General features: G+C 33.3%; 1 protein-coding gene across 1 annotated transcript in view; it reads left to right on the top strand.

The window, feature by feature from the left end:
- Nucleotides 1–967: 967 nt before the first annotated feature.
- The window catches only part of LOC106869250 (helicase ARIP4), a 71,257-nt gene continuing 63,538 nt past the window's right edge, over nt 968–8,686 (top strand). Inside the window, exon 1 of the mRNA XM_014914910.2 lies at nt 968–1,329. The gene's annotated coding sequence lies outside the window, so the exon portion shown is untranslated. The remainder of the gene's footprint in view (nt 1,330–8,686) is intronic.

Genomic DNA, 8,686 nt, shown 5'->3' with positions numbered 1-8,686 from the left:
AACGTTAGGTAATGATAAGTACAAATATTAAATGAACCTGTAATTTGAGATGTAGAAGTTGTAGATTACGAAGCAACTGTTCACGATATTGCATGTTAGGTATTTTATTGGTGTATGTAAATAAATATAACAATCACGCACATATACTCGTGTGTGTATGTACTCTTGCTTATGCCAGTTCATAGTTATTAAGGCAGATGCGATGATGAAAATATGGGGGAAGTCAAAAAGCAGGCTGAAGGGAGAGTGCGTGTGGTGGGGGATATAAAGATGATTCGGATGATGCGCAACCCAGGACAGTCAAAATAGCCTACCCATATCTGTATGATTGCAGTACATATAATTGCTTAATATGATAAATGGATGGTAGTCACACATATGTACATGTGTGTGTTCAAATAAAGATAAAGAGAAAAAGCTATATATATATATATATATATATAATACATTTCTAAATCTCTGAGAGACTTAAGCAGTAGTGAAGCGATCACGTTAAGTTGACAGTATACAGCTACTTTATATATATATATATATATATATATAAATATATATATATATATATATGTCTATATATGTATACATATATATATGTGTATATATATATATGTAAAATATATTTTATATATTTATAATATATGAGAGGCGTACAACGTTTGTTATTTTGAAATCATAATATTTATAAGCACAGTATACGCGCGCGCACATACATACATACATACTATGACATATATATACACTTTCATTCATACACATGGTGTATGTTTGTGTGGGAAAACATTTCTATGTATCGTTGTTTGTGTTTACACTTTTGCCAATTGTAAGAGTGTAATACGTCAAGGGACATAACTAGGTTTTTTGTTCCTATCTTCCTTCCATAGACGCCAGTTTTTATTAGCTGGTCACATGATCTCTCCTCCTCCTCCTCCTTCTTCTGGTGCTCCGTCTCCTCCTCCTCCTCCCGCTCGTCCTCCTCCTCCCGCTCCTCCAATTACTAATGTCTCTATTCATTACAATGGAAGACTGTGGAACAGGTCTTTGTGAAATATATAAACAGCTGCGTACATGTCTTAACCATTGATCTAAATCGTAGCAGGCAAGAAAACATAAATCTCTCTCTCTCTCTCGGAAGAGAGATCGGAAGAAAAGAAAGAAAAGAAAAGCCAAAAGAAACACTCGTATGTTTTCTAAATGTCGATTTCAATTACGTTATAAATGGCCATGTACCCTCGTTACTAGATTTGCTTCAAAGGGAAATCTGATGCCGTTTAAAGACGAATGTTGGTGTAAAATGAACTTTCTGCTGTCACCATGGAAAATGGCTGACAATTGGTAAGACATTGTTCCGGCCCTTTTTATATATCTCTTTTAATTCATTAGTTTCTAATTGGATTTTCGCCTTGTATGACCATCCTTCAGTGTTTATGATTTCTCCAAAGGACTCTAGTTTAATTTAAATTTAATTTCATACTTTTTATATATTAAAACAAAATTTCACATGGAACTTATTTCATTTACGTCTACGTCAAAGTACTTTCCCATCAACGATTGAATATTTCCGAAAAAGCGCTTTATTGCTGTTTTACATTTTACACATGCACACACACACACACACACACATACATACATACACGTATACATAAATATATACATATGTATATATAATATATATATATATATATATATATATATATATATATATATAGTATTAGGGAAAAGAACCAAGGTTTATGAACTCATGTCACATATATATATACTATATATTAATATATATTTTATACTGTGAAGCTTAATTTAATTTTAATTTTTAATAAATTGATTTTAATTGAGTTTTTACCTGTAATTTTGGATTTTATCCCTAATATTATTATTATATATACACATATATATATATGTGTGTGTGTGTATTCATACATTTCCATTCGATCTTTATTTAATCAACGATCAAGACTAAGATTGCTTTTGTAAGTAATATAAAAACAGTATTAGTTTACCGGATATGAGCAGAAAACTAATTTTTAATTATTATATTATCCAAGTATATATCTTTAACCTTCCTGTTTAGTTCTCTCTGTTTAATGTCTAGCTAAGATCGACTGTAACTAGTTTTGTTTTCCCAGTTTTTTTTCTTTCATTTCCCTCACTGTTGTAAATCACTTTTAAGATAAATGTCTCTTCATGAATATATATGATCTATGTGTATATGTCAGTTCTGCTAACGAATATATTTGTTTATTTCTACCACCGATTCGTTTGTGTTACAAAGATTTCTCATGAATCTCATAATCAAAATATAAATCTCAACTATTTTTTTTTATTGAAAATGCTAATTCTATTTATCTTATCTGCTCGGGAAATTGATACATAAAATTACATGTAATTTATACATATATATATATATATATATATATATACATATATATATATATATATATATATACATACACCTATGTGTATATACATGCATATGTATATTTGTGTTTATATATAAAAAGTATTATATATATATAATAGTTTTTGTGTGTAAGATTTGTTTATTTTAATATTCTCAATTAGTCAAGATATAAACATTTTCGTTTCGTTTGGTTTTATAATGAATTTTGTTTTCCATCTTTTAAATAATTTGCGGATAAAGTATTAATCTTTTAAATTTATTTAAAAAAGAAAAGAAATGTATACAATATTTTCAGTACCTGATTTCTGAATAATTTGTACCTAATTCTAATACTTGATCTTTGAGGCTTTATGAGATCGATAAACACAGATATATATAATTTATTTTGGTAAATTTTAACGTTGGGAATGACAGTGATACAGAGAAATAGCAATTTTGCACAGATTTTCATTTTAGAGGGAAATAGTATTTTCGTTTTTATTTTTTTATTTTCTTAGTCTTTAATATATTCCTCTACTATGATACAGAATTAGTTATTACATCCCAATATTATGACAGAATGCCTTAATTGTATATACATCGTTATATGTAAATTGTTTTTGAAATGTTTTATTAGACACAAATTGAAAGTAATGAACGAAAATAACCTTTATACTTATACAAGGAAGTAGAATAGTTACTTAATCTATTATCACCCTGGCTTAAATTATTGCAATTTATATAAGATGGTGGTGGTGGGGGGCAGTAAAAAAAAAAAGGTGAAACACGGTTGTACTGAGGACGTCCATGAGTGGGGTTTATAATCAACCTTACGTCAATAATACATACCAGAGAGGCTGAGTTGTTTGTAGATTATTTTACAAGGTTACAAGGAATTGCTTAAATGTATACAAAAAAAATATATGTGTATATATTTTTAAATATTTCTATACTATATTTAATAAAACAAAGATGGCCTTGTTCAGTGTTAGAAGTTCATTCGTTTCATTCTTGTATTAGATGCTTTCTATCTCGGAATGTTTGAAATGAGTTATGGGAGAAATGCTGGTAAATTTGCAGAAGGGAAACATCTTATTGTTTGGCCCCAGTTTAGTACTGATCCAGCAGACATGCTCAAAGGCGTTCCAGTCGTAATCATTCCGTCTTATTTTATTCTGATGTACTATATCTAGGTTGATATTATCCAGTATATCATGCATTTTTTTGAAAACGGTAGGGTGTCGAACGTTCACGTAAAGACTTGTCTCTCTCGATGGCTGATTATTGTTGTTTAGTACCAAGTGAGCCACGAAGAGGATAAAAGGCTTTCCAGTCTTGACCGTCCTGTCTTTATGTATATCGGATCACATTATTCAATACATCCCTGCCTTAAGGGAGATTTGGCTGCTATTTCTAACCTGTCGGGTGGTCGCGTAAAGAATTCCTCGACTCGAGAAAACACCTGGTGATCAGTACTGGCGTGGGTCTGTACTTTATTTAGATTCAATCAAACATAAGGTAGCGGAACTATCATTGAAACTGGATGAAGTAAAAACAAAGCGTAATCGTCCTTATTTGCTGTAGAAACGCAACAAAGAAAATTCAGATAATTTGTATGCATCACAACTCCTTAGTAATCGCAGCATCTTTCAGAGAAGCGTTATCAGGCATTGGGATGGATCGGAATAAACTAATACGTATCTTTTACATCGAAAATTTCAAGTTATTTTATCAGAAACAATAAAAATATGGAGTTTAGTTTTAGAGCATTTACTAATTTTTAAGTATTATCTGTTACCATAGAAATAGTTGGGTACAGGTTTAAATAAAGCATTGCATTTGTGTTTAATTTCTATTTATGAGTTAGTATATCATGAATTTCTAAGGATATAATATGAATATATATAAACTAATTTGTAACCGATCTTGTTGTCAAACAGGAGCTAAATCGCATCTTACTGTTTTTTAAAAAGGACACATTGGATAATGTGCAGACTCGTAGTGTTTCCCATAGGTGTGGAGTGAGAGGATTCAAAAGAGGGCAGATAAATTGCTATGTTTAATAAAATTAAAATGTTTCTAAACATAGTGAAGAAAGAATTATTATATGGATGCAAACTCTTTTGTCTTCACATTAATCAAGCGAGAAGGAGGTTGAAAATATGGTATTTTCTGGTTTGGCTGGTATTTTTCTGTTGGAGAGTCACTGGTCTGTTGCTGTCTTGGAAAACAATTACAGGACTGTCACAGACAGCCAGAACATCTTTGATCTAGGTTTTGCTCAATCAGAGCTGAGTAGGTGCTGAACAACAACATTTCTAACACATTCTTAAAAAAAGGAAGTATACATTGGATAATATATTCCTAGATATGTTATGACTGGCACACATTTGGTCATAGGTCCTGTCAGCAAAGGCCTAAGGTTAATTTTCTTTTAACTTTAGCCATTCAAATCTTAAACTTTACATCATATGATTGGTGTATATTAGTAAGAAAAAAAGTTTGTGGTACATATTAAAGAATGAATATAAGTTGAGAAAGCCTACTTTCTGTATTAATAATGCTAAAGGATTACTCTTTGTATTATTAATGCTAAAGGTCTAATGTTTGTAAGGAATAGATTTTCAAGACAGTGCAAAAATGCATAGTTAATGTGTAAACAATATTAGTCAACATCTGTATAAACAAATATGATGTGGAACTATGAAGATCTAGTTTTAATAAGTCCAAGAAAAACAAATAGAAAATAAGGAACCAGAAGAAATTATTGATAGCATTCTTAGTAAGAAGCGGTATAACAGATTCTTAATATGTAACAACTGAATATTTTTTTTCTTTCCATTAATACAAGAATTTGATAAATATTTGATAAGATTCTGAACACTAGTACTTCGTATGTGTAGATGACTCATTAGATTTGTGGTGGTGGTGGTAGGGATTTGATCCAAATGGTGGTTGGATATTTGTACTGTGAAACATTCAGTTATGGATATTTGTTTCTGCTTCTAACCCTTCATATTAGCTTTCAAGTAAATAAGGCTACTTCTGCGGTTGTTCAATATGCTAAAAATGTTAGCCAAATCTCTTTGAAATCACACTACTTGTCTTATAAAAAAGATACATTGGACGGTGTCATTCTGGTTATACAGAAAAATGAGGTGGTCATGATGGAATGTTTTTGATCATAGATATGATCAGCAAGAGCTGACCTCAGGTGAAATAACGATAACAGCTTTTCAGACAGACATGATTGCCTGTTATGTAAATGTACTGAGCAGTGTTATTAATGATAGAGATTTATAGCAAAGTGAAAAGGTTTATGTATTGGATCAGCTAAATTAAAATTAGCACAATTGAAGCTGGGTTGTAAGCTTACCTCATTGGGAACTTATTATAGTTCAGTGCTTACCATTCGCAAGATTATTTAAAACCCATTGCAGTTGACTTTGTTTTTCATACTTCAGGGGTTGATAAAGTACCAGCTATGTACTGAGTCAGTTTAATTCACTGTATTTCCTTTCTAAAATGTGCCAGTGTTAGATATCAATAATATTGACTCTTTTGTTACCATATTTTTGTTGACATAGATTGCCTTTGTTTTAATTAATTTTGAAAATAATGAATTTAATAAAAATAACTGTGTTATTATACTGGAGTTTGGAACATGAAATTTTGATGGTAGATTTTAATTTAGATCACTTTAAAATGGAGTTTGTCTTGTAGAATCAGGAGTGATCTTGGATGCATTGGTATCAAATGGGCTCATTTCACTTTTCATGTATATGAGGTAGAGCCTTGGCAGTGTGGTTATGAAGTTTGCTTTGCAACCTTGTGATTTTAGGTTTGATCCCACTGCATGGCACTTTGGGCAAGTGCCTTCTGCTATGGCCTTGAGTTTATCATTGCTTTGTGAGTAAAATTTGGCAGACTGAAACTATATGGAAGTTCATTGTTTGTGTGTGTGTGTATGTCTCCATATGTCTTTGCATTAACACCACTTGGGAAGAGGTGAAGTTTATTTATGTCCTGCTACTTAGCGGTTTGATGTGTGAAAACCAATGGAATAAAGCACCTTATTTGAAAATAGGGTTAGCACCAGGAAGGCCATCCAGCTGTAGCATACTGCCTCAAGTTTCATCCAACCCATGCATGAAAAAAACAGATATAAAAATAACGATGATGATATATGTATGTATCTACATGAAAGAATGCTACAGTTTTCATCTAGATTTTACTCGCAAAGTATTGTCAAACTTGTGGCTTCTCCACCCTCTATTCCTGGGAGGGCCATGAAAGTAGAGTCCTCAGGCATCTCTCCATAGGGTCCTATCAGAAGCAACTGTCATTAGACATTCCAGATGGATTCTCAGCTGTGATGGAAACTATGGATATTATCCAACCATCTCATTCTTGGTTTGACCCCAAGGTCTCTTACTGGTTTGCTCAGCTCGAAAAATCCATTTTGCAATTCTTTACTGTGACATTCTGATCACTTGTCCGTAGTCCTGGAGTTGTAATCTGTCAATGTAGAGAAGTAGTGGTTTGACCTGGAGAGACTCCCCGGTTTTTGAGCTGTGCACCCTCTCAAGTAACCTTACTACAGAGAAGACTACTCTTGTCCAATATACCATGCAGTTAGATTGAACTGAGAACCACAAATTGAACTTCTTATCCACATACATCATCATCATCATTCAACAGATGGTTTGATAGGAACTGATATGTCCAAGCACTGTATTGAGCTCCAATGTCTGCTTTGGCATCGTTTTTCAAGCTGGATGCCCTCCCTAATGCCAACCACTTTACAGCATGGACTGGGTACTTTGTTTGTGCCACTTGCACTATTGAGGTCACCAAGCAATTTGTAGGACTATGAGCCCTGGGGTAGGTGGGAGAGTCAATTTCATGCTTGGGGATGAGAGGAGTAGGTTTTTGAATATAAATTATGTAAAAGAATATACAGAATACAAAATTATATAGAAGATGAATTGCTTTCACTATTTGTATTGTGAAGAAATCTAAAAAGATATGTGAAGCCTTGCATTTTGGATTCAAATGGAATTAGTGCATGTGTCACATGCATAATAATGAAGAGCTGATATTGTCAGCATACTACTATAACACTGGAAGGCTTTTGGTCAAAGTTTTTTTTTATCTACCTGATATTGGCAAGTATCTATATGAGTAGCTGAATTATATATAGCATTGGTTAACAACTGAAGGCCTCTGTATTTTGAAATACTCAGTCACAGTTATGAAATTTCATATGTCACATGTTTTATGTTTGTCAAAATTCAGTTAGGGATAACCCTTTCTCATATTGATTTATTATAAACAATAATGCAAATTCATATATATATATATATATATATATATATATATATAAAAACTAATTTCATGTTCATGTCCCCATGATCAATGCTTGCATGGGTTGGATGGTTTGACAGGATCTCATGGGTCTAAAAACAACATTGTGCTCTGGGTGCTTTTTTCGTGCCACTGGCATTAGTGAGGTTGCCATACAGCGTGTAAGATTATGAAACCCAAAGGGTGGGGGTTGACTTTATGCTAGAGGTTGAGGGTTAAATTATGAGAAAAGGGAGGTGGGGTACAGTGCAGGCTCTTGCAGAGGAGCTATATGGCTTCTCACATTGAGAAGAGAGGGTAAGAATGATCAGTAGGAGCTGCAAAGGAATTGTGATGATAAGATGTCCAGGTACAAGGCGAGAAGAAGTGGGGATAGAGGAACTGGAAGTGTGAGTGGGGAATATGCAAGAGTGTATGGTGGTGGTGACAAGAGATGGGAAATGGAAGAAGGGAAGTAGGCAACAACTGTAAATATTGGGTTGTGTTGAAGGATGGTTCTAGGGAGTGACGGATAAGTGGTGGGGGATGACTAGTGATGCATGAGTTGGGAAAAGTAGAAGGATGCAGAATATAGTGGGGTGAGGGGATCAGTAGGATGGTTATAATGATACAGTTGACAGTGCCAAGGACAAGAGTTTGTGTGTGTGTGTATATATATATATATATGGCTTCTTGGAGCTAATTCACGGCATCTTTCGTCCTAATTTTGGGACTGCCATGTTGGCTTGGCGATAACTATTAATTTCCAGTACTGCTGCCGTAGTCTCCTTTAGAGAGACTTAGAAATATTAATAACTATATATATATATACTCTTTTACTTGTTTCAGTCTTTTGACTGTGGCCATGCTGGAGCACCGCCTTTAGTCAAGCAAATGGACCCCAGGACTTATTCTTTAGAAGCCTAGTACTTATTCTATCGGTCTCTTTTGCCGAACCGCTAAGTTACG

The sequence above is a fragment of the Octopus bimaculoides genome, chromosome 3 (assembly GCF_001194135.2).
Source record: "Octopus bimaculoides isolate UCB-OBI-ISO-001 chromosome 3, ASM119413v2, whole genome shotgun sequence".
NCBI classification, from domain to species: domain Eukaryota; kingdom Metazoa; phylum Mollusca; class Cephalopoda; order Octopoda; family Octopodidae; genus Octopus; species Octopus bimaculoides.
This window is presented reverse-complemented; position numbering and strand designations above follow the sequence as displayed.